Source organism: Salmo salar, chromosome ssa01, assembly GCF_905237065.1.
Source record: "Salmo salar chromosome ssa01, Ssal_v3.1, whole genome shotgun sequence".
Classification (NCBI taxonomy): Eukaryota; Metazoa; Chordata; class Actinopteri; order Salmoniformes; family Salmonidae; genus Salmo; species Salmo salar.
In genome coordinates this window covers 75,708,752-75,723,121 of record NC_059442.1, presented here as the reverse complement: position 1 = coordinate 75,723,121, position 14,370 = coordinate 75,708,752, and the positions used below count along the sequence as shown (strand labels likewise).

The following is a 14,370-nucleotide window of genomic DNA, read 5'->3' as shown; positions in this document are numbered from 1 at the left end:
AACAAAGTATTTACTAAAATAAACTGAAGTGTGTGAGGGGTGCAAATAGTCTGGGTAGAAGTCTTATGACTTGGGGGTAGAAGCTGTTAAGGAGCCGTTTGGACCTAGACATGGTGCTCCGGTACTGCTTGTCGTACGGTAGCCGAGAGAACAGTCTATATGACTAAAGTGGCTGGAGTCTTTGTCAATTTTTAGGGCCTTCCTCTGACACCGACTGGTATAGAGGTCCTGGATGGCAGGAAGCTTGGCCCCAGTGATGTACTGGGCCGTACGCACTACCCTCTGTAGTGCCTTGCAGTCGGAGGCCGAGCAGTTGCCATACCAGGTGGTGATGCAATCAGTCAGGATGCTCTCGATGGGGCAGCTGTAGAACTTTTTGAGAATCTGAGGACCCATGCCAAATCTTTTCAGTCTTCTGAGGGGGAATAGGTGTTGTCGTGCCCTCTTCACGACTGTCTTGGTGTGTTTGGACCGTGATAGTTTGTTGGTGATGTGGACACCAAGGCACTTGCCAAGACATTTCACAACCAGTCAGGGAGCAGGGAGTTTAAAGAGATTTCTCTGCTCATGGAAAGTAAGTAAAGCACAGCTATATTTATCTCATTTCACATTATTACCTTGAATATCAGAAACATCTAACAAATGGCATGCACCACCTACTATTGAGTCAATAAAGCTCTGCATCTATCTGCACTACAGTACTTAGTGAGTATCCACTCCATCAGTTTCACCAGCTCTGGCTGGGTGAGGTGTATTTGTAAAGACACCCAGCGATGGCTGCAGGCAGCTCCTCTTGATACCTGGCCGGAGACAAGTCTCAGACTCAATATCCCATGTTAACTTACATCAATCAAAAGCATGGTGAATAGTGCTCCACTCATTGCTGTACAGGGTTAATGGTGGGCTGAAACTACCTCAGACCTGGGGAGACAGCACACACAAGGGAATGTTTTTATTACCCAAAACTTCTGAGGGTGCCTTTTCCCCTGACACACACTGCAGGCGTAATGGAGGAAATTGAGAAAGTTAGTGAAGCAACAGCAGTGGTGGAATGTGAACAATATGGCTGTCAGTTCTGATTATATGGAGCGGGAGGATGAGGGTCAAGGACCGGAATGGTCGGTAGTGGAAAGACATGGGAAGAAGAGAGATCATGATACAGAAAGCAGTGAAGCATCTCATAAAGAAAGCATAAAGAGGGCCAAGGTAGGAAGCAAGAGTAGTGATGTGTTGGAGTGGAAAGTGGTGATAGTGTTTGATGAGAACACAGGGCCTCACACCCTATCTGACTAACTAATGCAGTAGAGAAAGAGATAGGTGAAGCAAAATTAGTTTGGTTCATTGGAAATGGTAGATTGTTCATATTTTGTGGTAGCCAGGCTCAGCAAGAGAAGATTCTGAAAATGGAAAAGCTAATGGGAAGAAGATTAAAGAAGATTAAAAATGTCCCTGGTGCTTATACTACATTGAGGGGAGTCATCACTGGGGTCCGAATATCTATGTCTGTAGATGATATGAAAGAACATGTGAAGGGAGGCAGAGTGATTGAGGACAAAAGGTTGATCAGTAGGAAAGAAGGTCAAAGAAGTGCCTATCAGTGCTGCTGAGGTTTGACAAGGTTATGCCTGGGAAAGTACACATAGGATTCCCTAGTTTCAATGTCAGAGAATTTGTCCCATCCCCATTGCGGTGTTTTAAATGCCAAAGAAGGGGACATGTAGCTGTTCAATGTAAAGGAAGGAAAAGATGTGGCGACTGTGGAGGGGAACATGATTCCTGTGAATGTGGGAGCAATGTGAAGGTTAAGTGTTGTAATTGTGTGGGGGAACATAGTGCAGCATTTGGTGGATGCCAGGTTCAGAGAGAGGCTCAGAGATATAGAATCAGTCATGCTGTATCGTATGCAGAAGCTGTAAAACAGATTGGTGGAATGATGGAGTTTCCATGGCTGCTCCTGTACTAAGTGAACCTAATTTCGGGACTGGGTTATTCCTAGTAAGCGGTGTCTTTTCTTTTCTCCCCTGTGTGTGGCCAATTGTGCGCCGCCTCATGGGTCTCCCGATCACGGCCGACTGTGACACAGCCGGGATCGAACCTGGGTCTGTAGTGACGCCTCAAGCACTGTGATGCAGTGCCTTAGACCGCTGCACCACTCAGGAGGCCTAGCGGTGCCTTTTCAGTCCCCAGAAAATAGAAGTTCTTATTTAGTGTAAAATGTGGATTCCAAAAGGCTTTAAATATAATGTCAGGTGTCCTTTACCTTAAACACCAAATATGGATCTTGAAAGGGAATTTTATGCATTTTAAACACATTTGTTAGTGGATGTAAGCATTTTTGCCATGTCCCAAGGTGTTATCAACTTCCACAAGAAATATAAGTCTTAAAATAATAACATGTTTAAAAAAAATTCTTCATTATTTTATAGTCCTAGTTAAAGTATCTTTCATCAATATTTTTCTTCTTCATGATTATTGTATTTATTATTATTTTATTTAAGATTTTCTGCGATACCACTTTCCACCCTGTTAGTTTGCTGTAATTCTCTATTTAAGAAATCAACCCCTTCCTACAATATTCAGGAAGTGACATGGAAACCCCACACCCTTGAACCTGCTACAATATACAAACATTTTTCCAAAAGTTTTGAGGTCCAAATGGCACCGCATTGTAGGAATAACCCGGCTGGTGTTTCTGCAGGTCCTGTCATGGTTTGGACGCCTGTTCAGAAATCTTGCGCTCATGAATGTGCACTGTAAAAGGACACTTAGCTATGAAGTCAACTTCATTATCATTTATTGGTAAGGTTATCAATACGACTCAGGTTGTGGAAAGCAGAAATGCCAGGTTGAAGGTTCTTGTGGAGATGGCAAAAGAGATATTGGGGGTATGAGATGTTAATGTTGAAATGGTTGTTGACATGCTGAACAATACTAAGGGTGGAGTGTTTCAGCATGATATAGATCAGGGGGGGTTGGGGAGTTTTTTGGGGGGAGGGGAAGGGTGTGATAGAAGTTAATACGGATTTATTTGGATTTTATTTTCATGGTAGTACTGAATTGGTCAGATCATGATTGATCGTATATTCCAGCACAAACGATTGTTTGCGGACCGCCATGATATCGGAGAAAAATGAGGAATTAATTCCTTTTAGAGCACGTACTTCCGTTTTGTAATCCTTGTTTTTGCTAGATTCGTGGGAATGACAACTTCCAGTTCTTCAGTGCGGTGAACTACATTTTTTATTCAGAAGCAAGGTTAGTCCTACAAAATTACGGCCAATTACGGTGCACTGAAAATATTTATGTAGAGTCAATAACAGTAATTTTCTCGCCACACTAATAGACAACAGCACACAGAACACTTCTAGATATTTTGAAATTGCAATGCTGAATATTATTTTCTCATCATGAACATTGCACTAGGGTAGTGGAAGCAGTGTCTACCTGGTTTGCATGACATCTATACAACAGGCTGTTTATCTATAGGCATGGGGGCAGACAGTTTTTTGTCTCCAAACATGCATTTCAACTCGGTGAAAACGTTTGCGTTGACATGATCCACTTCATCTTCCACCTACAGAAATAAAACAAAAAGAACAGTTATAACTGGCAGACATAAAAGCTTAATGCTGTTACCCTCCTCCCTCCCTCCCTCCCTCCCTCCCTCCCTCCCTCCCTCCCTCCCTCCCTCCCTCCCTTTATCCTCATTCTGCCTCTATGGGTTTCTCCCTCCTTCTCACTCTCCTCTTCCCTGTCCCTCCCTCCTCTCTGTCTCTCACCTGTTCCACCTCAGGGATGTAGAACTGCAGCATGTTCAGGATGCTATTCTTCAGGGTGACAGTGGAGCTGGGGCAGCCGGTGCACGAGCCAACCAGCTTCAGCTTTACCGTGCCGTTCTCAAAGCCCTTAAAGATTATATCACCGCCATCCTCCATCACTGTGGGCCTGTGTGAAACGGGAGGGTTTATTAGTAGAGTTTGTCACTGAACAACATAACAGGTATTATTACAATTGTTATTAAAAACTAGGAGGGAGAGAAGAATGGAGGGGAGGAAGAAGAGAGGTTTAAGAGGGGGGAGGGGATGGGAGAATTTGTACCGAGCTGTCCTTGAAGATAAAATCACTATAGTATTTATTTCATATCTACATAATTTCTATAATTTGTTTGTGGAACAACTTCAGTGCCCAAACAATCTGCCTGAGGGTGGTCTACAGAGATAGGTGGAATGGGCTGAGTGTAGCTGAGGGGTGGGATTAAAAGCGCATGATCTGTAATGATTATGACCGAAAACACTACATACATTCAGGTTCGAAATTATTGGCACCCTAGATAAAGATGAGCAAGAAAGACTATAAAATAAATAATTAGAATTGTCTCGCTGGAAGATCCACTTCCGGTCATGTTTCAGGCTCCTGGCAGAGGCAACAAGGTTTTTGTTTAAAATGTCCTGGTACTGGGTAAAGTTCATGATGCGGTTGACCTTAAAGGTCGACTCAGCGAAATTACGTTGCCACGAGCAGCATCGCAGATATTGAGATGAGCAAGATGCAAGACTTCACTCTCACAGTCACACACAGTATCTGCGCATGTGCACGGGTTCACTTCATGCTGTTCACAGCATGACCCACTATGCTATTTACGTTTACGTTCTTCATCTATATTATAGTCGCTGAATCTACCTTTAACACGGGACCCAGGACCAGTGGAAGCAAAATAGCCCCATAACATCAAAGATCCACCACCATATTTTAGGTTAGGTATGTTTTTTTATTCTGCATATGCATCTTTCTTTCAACACCAAATCCACTACTGGTGTGCATGGCCAAATAGCTCTATTGTCATGTCATCTGACCAAAGCACCAGTTCCAATTCAAGTGCCAATGTCGTTTAGCAAACTCCAGGCATTGTTTGGATGACATGAAAATAGAGCTCTTTGGCTACGCACACCAGTCGTGGGTTTTGCGTCAAAAGAAAGATGCATATGGTGGTGGATCTCAGATGTTATGGGGTTATTTTCTTCCACTAGTCCTGGGGCCTTTGTTTTTTTATTTTGTATAATCTATATATATATACATACACACACACACTGCTCAAAAAAATAAAGGGAACACTTAAACAACACAATGTAACTCTAAGTCAATCACACTTCTGTGAAATCAAACTGTCCACTTAGGAAGCAACACTGATTGACAATACATTTCACATGCTGTTGTGCAAATGGAATAGACAACAGGTGGAAATTATAGGCAATTAGCAAGACACCCCCAATAAAGGAGTGGTTCTGCAGGTGGTGACCACAGACCACTTCTCAGTTCCTATGCTTCCTGGCTGATGTTTTGGTCACTTTTGAATGCTGGCGTTGCTTTCACTCTAGTGGTAGCATGAGACGGAGTCTACAACCCATACAAGTGGCTCAGGTAGTGCAGCTCATCCAGGATGGCACATCAATGCGAGCTGTGGCAAGAAGGTTTGCTGTGTCTGTCAGCGTAGTGTCCAGAGCATGGAGGCGCTACCAGGAGACAGGCCAGTACATCAGGAGACGTGGAGGAGGCCGTAGGAGGGCAACAACCCAGCAGCAGGACCGCTACCTCCGCCTTTGTGCAAGGAGGAGCACTGCCAGAGCCCTGCAAAATGACCTCCAGCAGGCCACAAATGTTCATGTGTCTGCTCAAACGGTTAGAAACAGACTCCATGAGGGTGGTATGAGGGCCCGACGTCCACAGGTGGCGGTTGTGCTTACAGCCCAACACCGTGCAGGACGTTTGGCATTTGCCAGAGAACACCAAGATTGGCAAATTCGCCACTGGCGCCCTGTGCTCTTCACAGATGAAAGCAGGTTCACACTGAGCACATGTGACAGACGTGACAGAGTCTGGAGACGCCGTGGAGAACGTTCTGCTGCCTGCAACATCCTCCAGCATGACCGGTTTGCGGTGGGTCAGTCATGGTGTGGGGTGGCATTTCTTTGGGGGGCCGCACAGCCCTCCATGTGCTCGCCAAAGGTAGCCTGACTGCCATTAGGTACCGAGATGAGATCCTCAGACCCCTTGTGAGACCATATGCTGGTGCGGTTGGCCCTGGGTTCCTCCTAATGCAAGACAATGCTAGACCTCATGTGGCTGGAGTGTGTCAGCAGTTCCTGCAAGAGGAAGGCATTGATGCTATGGACTGGCCCGCCCGTTCCCCAGACCTGAATCCAATTGAGCACATCTGGGACATCATGTCTCGCTCCACCCACCAACGCCACGTTGCACCACAGACTGTCCAGGAGTTGGCGGATGCTTTAGTCCAGGTCTGGGAGGAGATCCCTCAGGAGACCATCCGCCACCTCATCAGGAGCATGCCCAGGCGTTGTAGGGAGGTCATACAGGCACGTGGAGGCCACACACACTACTGAGCCTCATTTTGACTTGTTTTAAGGACATTACATCAAAGTTGGATCAGCCTGTAGTGTGGTTTTCCACTTTAATTTTGAGTGTGACTCCAAATCCAGACCTCCATGGGTTGATAAATTGGATTTCCATCGATTATTTTTGTGTGATTTTGTTGTCAGCACATTCAACTATGTACAGAAAAAAGTATTTAATAAGATTATTTCATTCATTCAGATCTAGGATGTGTTATTTTAGTGTTCCCTTTATTCTTTTGAGCAGTGTGTATATATATATATACATATATATATATTTTTTTATTCCCCAATTTCGTGACTACGATCTTGTCTCATCGCTGCAACTCCCCAACGGGCTCGGGAGAGGTGAAGATCGAATCATGCGTCCTCAGAAACATGACCCGCCAAACCGCGCTTCTTAATACCAGCCCGCTTAACCCGGGAGCCAGCTGCACCAATGTGTCGGAGGAAACACCGAGTGGCGCAGCGGTCTAAGGCACTGCATCTCAGTGCGAGAGGCGTCACTACAGACCCTGTTTCGATCCCGGGCTGTATCACAACCGTCCATGATCGGGAGTCCCATAGGGCGGCGCACAATTGGCCCAGCATCGTCCGGGTTAGGGGAGGGTTTGGCCGGGGTAGCCCGTCATTGTAAATAAGATTTTTTTCTTAACTGACTTGCTTAGTTAAATAAAGGTTAAATAAAAAATAAACTGAAGCTGGGCCAATTTTGCGCCGCTCTATGGGACTCCCGGTCGCAAACTGCGATGCAGTGCCTTAGACCACTGCGCCACTCGGGAAGCCCCTGGGGCCCTTATTAAGGTCAACGGCATCATGAACTTTACCCACTACAAGGACATTTTAGCCAAAATCCTGGTTTCCTCTACCATTAGGCTGAAACTTGGCCTAAAGTGGATCTTCCAGCAAAATAATAACCCCAAGCACATCAAAATCCTTTTTTTTTTATTGACCACAACACAACATTTTGCAATGGCCAGCCTAGTGAAAACCTGTGGTTTGAATTGAAGAGAGCAGTCCATAAGCGCAGATGAATGATATCAAGGATCTTGAAAGATTCTGTATGGAGGAATAGTCCAAGATCCCTCCCAATGGGTTCTCTAAGGCTCAGTGCCATTATCCTTGAAAGGTGTTGAAAACAAGGGTGTCAATAATTTTGGCCCCTATCTTTTTGAGAAAAACAATTATTATTGTTTTCTCTTTCTCTGAGCAGTTGTATTAGTACAAAATAATATCTTTTTTTTGCATACAACATAGCTCAATGTTTTAATTATTTATTTTATACAGTCATTTTTGCTCATCTTTATCAACAGTGTCAATAATTTCAGACCCCACTGTACATCATACTAATAGTATATGGGGATTTTACCTGATCCGTGTATCTAGAAGCTCGTTAATCATTGAAACAATTTCATCATCTTCAAAGTGACCTAAGACAGGAACAGCACGTCGAAAAGTCTTAAATTCATAATACAAAAAAAATAACATTTTCATTAGATGTATGTAATTTATCAAGATGACAATACAGTACAGATTGACCCTCAACACCCATATGAAGAAGAGTTTTGTTCCTGTCATACTCACTGATCTCATGGTGGGTCACCCCCGTGGTCATGGGGTCTCCACTTAGTGATGGCATCCATGACATGGTGCTTGATGTCTGTCCACTCCACATCGTCATCTGCCTGACAAAGATAATACAAAACATGCAAAGGCCTGTTAGTAAGTGAACATGGCCCGATACCCCACGCTTCTCCCGAATTCTGCACTTGCATGGATTTAGCAATGGTGAAAACTCACTCTTGCCAATGCTTATACCAATCCTGTTTTCAAATCAATGACAAGGATTGTGCAAGTGCACAATTTGGGAGAATGTTGAAAATTTGGACATGGCCCATGAATTGAATCAGAAAATGTAAGTTAAATTGTATTTGTGACATGATCCATTCAGTCATCATGGTCTAATTGCACACCATATCCCAGAGCAAATGGATAGGGTGCAGGCCAGGCAGCAGGCTGTTAGCCAGCCTACCAGCTTAGTGGAGTCTGCCACTAGCACAGTTAGTGTAGTCAGCTCAGCTATCCCCATTGAGACCGTGTCTGTGCCTCGACCTAGGTTGGGCAAAACTAAACATGGCGGTGTTCGCCTTAGTAATCTCACTAGAATAAAGTCCTCCTCCATTCCTGCCATTATTGAAAGAGATCGTGATACCTCACATCTCAAAATAGGGCTACTTAATGTTAGATCCCTCACTTCCAAGACAGTTATAGTCAATGAACTAATCACTGATCATAATCTTGATGTGATTGGCTTGACTGAAACATGGCTTAAGCCTGATGAATTTACTGTGTTAAATGAGGCCTCACCTCCTGGTTACACTAGTGACCTTATCCCCCGCGCATCCCGCAAAGGCGGAGGTGTTGCTAACATTTACAATAGCAAATTTCAATTTACAAAAAAAACCCCGAAGTTTTCGTGTTTTGAGCTTCTAGTCATGAAATTTATGCAGCCTACTCAAATACTTTTTATAGCTACTGTTTACAGGCCTCCTGGGCCTTGTCTCAGGATGGTAAGTTGGTAGTTGAAGATATCCCTCTAGTGGTGTGGGGGCTGTGCTTTGACAAAGGGGGTGGGGTTATATCCTGCCTGTTTGGCCCTGTCCGGGGGTATCATCAGATGGGGCCACAGTGTCTCCTGACACCTCCTGTCTCAGCCTCCAGTATTTATGCTGCAGTAGTTTATGTGTCGGGGGGCTAGGGTCAGTCTGTTATATCTGGAGTATTTCTCCTGTCTTATCCTGTGTGAATTTAAGTATGCTCTCTCTAATTCTATCTTTCTTTCTCTCTCAGAGGACCTGAGCCCTAGGACCATGCCTCAGGACTACCTGGCATGATGACGCCTTGTTGTCCCCAGTCCACCTGGCCGTGCTGCTGCTCCAGTTTCAACTGTTCTGCCAGCGGCTATGGAACCCTGACCGGTTCACTGTGGTTACTATTATTTGACCATGCTGGTCATTTATGAACATTTGAACATCTTGGCCATGTTCTGTTATAATCTCCACCCGGCACAGCCAGAAGAGGACTGGCCACCCCTCATAGCCTGGTTCCTCTCTAGGTTTCTTCCTAGGTTTTGGCCTTTCTAGGGACTTTTTCCTAGCCACCGTGCTTCTACACCTGCATTGCTTGCTGTTTGGGGTTTTAGGCTGGGTTTCTGTACAGCACTTTGATATATCAGCTGATGTAAGAAGGGCTATATAAATACATTTGGTTGGTAAATGAGGGTTTAAACTTTAAAGTGTATTTATTGGGTACCTTGGTCACTGTGATGAAGTCAGGGCCATAGAACGCACTTTTCACTCCTTCCATTTCAAACAGGTTCCTGTGAAAACCAAGGGGGGGGGGGGGTCAACAAACAGTGGAGAAGCACATTGCACTTTGCAATAGATTTTTACTTGAGGCATGCACAGAACTGTAACTTAGGCTAATCAATACAGTAAACCTCTAAGAAATATGTTCCTAGACCAGAAATTATTATCTTTGGTTCGAGTTCTCCTACAGCAGTTCATGTACAAACGTCACTGGTTCTCCCACACTCTGAAAAGCAAACAAGCTGATGTTTAAAGAACAATTTGTGATTCACGTTGGAAAACCTCAGTTTATTCACACTGTCTGGTTTTGTCATGGTTACTGCTCATTGTTCATATTTCCAATATGGGGAAAAGATGCACTGAGTACAACCCAGGGAATAACACATTAAATCAATTCCACTTGTTTCCAACGTGATCCCCGATGGAATAAACACAATATAGACAAAACCAGAAAATGACAGTAATCCCTACAGTAAAAAAAAAAAAAACGTATTACACAGCATAGAATAAATACATTTAAAATAAGAGATAATCAACCTATCCTATTCCCATCATTTGTTCTCACAGACTCAATACATTATACATCAATAAATCTATATTGCTATCAATACAACTGTAACCGCAATCATTTGAGCATATAGCTACAGGTAACTGCCAAAATAAAGGAAACACCAACATAAAGTGTCTTAATAGGGAGTTGGGCCACCACAGGCCTTGGCATAGATTCTACAAGTGTCTGGAACTCTATTGGAGGCATGTGACACCATTCTTCCACGAGAAATTCCCTCATTGGTGTTTTGTTGATGGTGGTAGTAGAAAACGCTTTCTCAGGCGCTGCTCCAGAATCTTCCATAACTGTTCAATTTGGTTGAGATCTGGTGACACACACACACACACACACACACACACACACACACACACACACACACACACACACACACACACACACACACACACACACACACACACACACACACACACACACACACACACACTAATCCTACTATGCTCCATTGAGACCCTTCTTTCAAAGGCACTGAGATCTCTTCTTCTAGCCATGGTAGCCAAAATGATGGGCAACTGGGCATTGTTATACATGACCCTAAGCATGACGGGATGTTAATTTCTTAACTTGGGAACCAGGGTGCGATGACACAAAAGCATAAAAATGGCACTAGGTACATACCTACGTCTCCTGAGTACAAACCTTTGTTCAATCATTTTCTTCTCCTGAATACAAACCAAGTAAAATTACCTATAAATCTACTTGTGCTCTTGAGAACATCGGTCAGCAGTAGTGAGTGCTCTGAAGTCGAGCCAGACCAGGATGAAGTACCTGCAGCTACAGGTGTGGTAGACACTTCCAGTGGTTGCCATGGGAGTCCTGTCACAGATTATTTTGGACCGGTTGGAGTGAGATTTAAGGAAAAAGTGGATTCCTGCTTTTTGGCCAAACCGTACATTGTTTCAGGCACGGTAAAGGACAAACTGGGAGCGGTTACATCTGCCCAGAGGCAGCGGGCGCTGAGCATCATGCATCTCGTGGCTCAGCCTGTGTCGTGCTCAAAGGGGTGACTGGTGGGGAACGTTGAGCATAGAGGTGGATCAAATGAAAAAGAATATCCCTGGTGTTTGTGATTCCTACCTTTTGGTAAGATGTAGACCCAGTGGCAATGCAACTGAGAATAGCCTGTCTGTCTTGTTGAACTTTAACAGAGAGTTTCTACCTGATAAGGTCAGGTTAGGTTATATGTGCTAATTCTGTGAGGGCCTATGTTCCAAACACGCTACGGTGCTTTAGGTGTCAAGGATTCAGACATGTTGCAGCAGTGTGTAGAAAGGAGATCCCACAATGTGAGAAATGTGCAGAAGGGCATAGTCAATGGGAGTGTAAAGTTGGGTTAGAAAAATCACTGTGTGTCAACTGTCCATGCAGTTGGAGATCCGAAGTGCCCTGTGAAAGAGAGACCGGTTGAGTGGGGCATTAAGTTTCCTATGAGGCAGTGAAGAGACTAGAGGACAGCCCAAAGGTGAGTGATTCAACTGGGAGTTCCCCAGTGAGTAGGCCTGAAGAAAGACCCAGAGAGGATGAGTTTTTCAGTAAGGTTGGATTTCTTGCGTTTATAGCAATGGTGATCAACTGCAAATCACAGAACATAGATGTGGTAGTCACATGGGCGGAAAAATATTTGGGTGAGAGATTGTAGTGCAGAAGATCTACAGGGAGTTTTGAGAAAAGGAGTTAGATGGTGGTGCAATTTAAGAGTTTCCCCTTCCACTTTTTTTTGGGACCAAAATGTGCAATCTGCACTCCGACCTGTGAAAGGCAGAAATATGCAAAGCACCGTCTAGTCTGCCAGAAATTCACACGAAGAACTCCGGAACCACACCTGTGTGGAAGCACCTGCTTTCAATATACTTTGCATCCAAAATGTACGCAAGTGTTTCCTTTATTTTGGCAGTTACCTGTAGTTCCACTAGTATTCCTACGCAGTATATACTACAGAAAACATGACAACTGTTGCCTTTGAATGTGGTTCTTCTAGTTAGTAAATGTGATCAGAAAGGACGGTTTCTCACCTGCGAACTGTGTGGGTCCCGTCAGAGGCAGCCGTTTTCTGAAGTTCTGGCCAATGTGTATTGCGTGTGGAACTGGTTTCTCGTTTTAATTGTAACCCTATAACAGACAGTTATGTCAGGTCATGTATTTAGATGGTCGGACATTCATTCAACAGAGTGGGTTTATCCTTACAAACCGACTCTGTTGGATGAATGTCCGATGGTCTTGAAACATTAACTTGAAACTGTCAAAAAGCAAAGAAACGACAAAGCAGCTAACGTTAGCTACCTATGGTTGTGCAGTGACACTGACTAGGCTAGGTAATGCCTCAATGACCAGCTTGCAGAACAAAACAGAATGGTTTTTAGATAACGTCGTTAGCTACTTCACTCAATCAAGTTGCTGATGACGGGTTTAATGTTAGCTAGATAACTGAAGAAGACCCAGGCAAACAGAGTTCTTGTTATACTTCTTGGCCCATCGTGATTGACTGAACTTTATCATTAATACATTTAGGGAAATTTCAGCTGCGCAACATGAGGATGCGATTAGGCTATGACCTGGTTTGACATCGACGATGTGGCAGTTAGGGTTTGGCTACTGTAACGTCCTAACGATATTGGTAACCAATCGAGCTGAAATCACAGCAAGACGTTCATTAAGTTGGTATACCCAAGTGGAACTCTTAATTTAATAGAAAATGTTGAAACTCAAACCTAAAATGTGATGTATTTCGTGACCGAATCAACTGTAGAAAACTCAATTTTACGCGTGCCGCCATGATTTTATTTGTTTTGAAAATGAGGACTCCAGACAGCTGGCTTGACATATCCTGTTTAAAATGGATTCCAATTGCTCCACTGTTTATTAATTGTACGTCTGCTAAGTAAATATTCTTAGTCATTACAAAAAATAAACATAAATTCAACCTATATAGCTAGCTAGATGCATTTATAGAAAGTACGAATATTGGCATCTTGAACAGCCAGCTACTATTGAGATTAATTAACTGTTGGTTCTGCAGACTATGCAATGATAAACATAAATCAGAATTCTTGCATGGAATGTTTTGGGATTTTGTTGCTGCTACTAAAGCAAAATATAGGTATTTAATGTAAATGATCACTGAAGTGGGAATATGTGTGATAGACTACATAAATAATCATCTCTAAATTTGGTATGCATTTTGTCAAATTTGCCACTATAGTTTCCGAAATTTGCAACAAGATGTTAAGGAATGACAAGACATGCATTCAAATCAGAACTTCGACACCCATTTACTACAAAGCTGCAGTTCTCTCTCTCTCCCCCCTCCCTCTCTACTCCACTTTCATGAGTTGTGTTGGACAATTATTTCAAATCAATCTCATCATTTACCATAGCATAAAGTTTGATTTCAGGACAACTTTAATAACACATATTTTTTAAGCTCATCTGAAAGTTATAGTTTTAGTTTACAGTTCAGTAAAGGAATCTAAGAAACATACATTTTACATTTTAGTCATTTAGCAGACGCTCTTATCCAGAGCAACTTACAGTAGTGAATGCATACATTTCATACATTTTTTCCCCGTACTGGTCCACCGTGGGAATCAAACCCACAACCCTGGTGTTGCAAACACCATGCTCTACCAACTGAGCCACACGGGACCACATATAGTTGGCTAGAGCTCCACACTGCCCCTGGGGAACAGTGTGGTCTTCCCTGTGGCTCAGTTGGTAGAGCATGGTGTTTGCAACACCAGCATGGTGTGTGCAATGCCAGGGTTGTGGGTTTGGTTCCCACGGGGGGCCAGTACAAAAAATAAATAAATATGCATGAAATGTATGCATTCACTACTGTAAGTCGCTCTGGATAAGAGCGTCTGTTAAATTACTAAAATGTAAATGTAAAAATGGGAACTAGAGTTTGACCGCTATGCAGTCTACAGTGTGTGCTATGTAATTTAAAACAAACAGGGAGATAGCGTCGAGAGGGCCCACCCATTGTTTCCTCACGTCTGTCCTCTGACAGGACAAGGTGGTACTCCCTTCC

At 43.5% G+C, this 14,370-nt stretch overlaps 1 pseudogene; it reads right to left on the bottom strand.

The window, feature by feature from the left end:
• Nucleotides 1-3,222: 3,222 nt before the first annotated feature.
• LOC106613154 (NFU1 iron-sulfur cluster scaffold homolog, mitochondrial-like) lies at nucleotides 3,223-14,322 on the bottom strand (annotated as a pseudogene).
• Nucleotides 14,323-14,370: the final 48 nt, after the last annotated feature.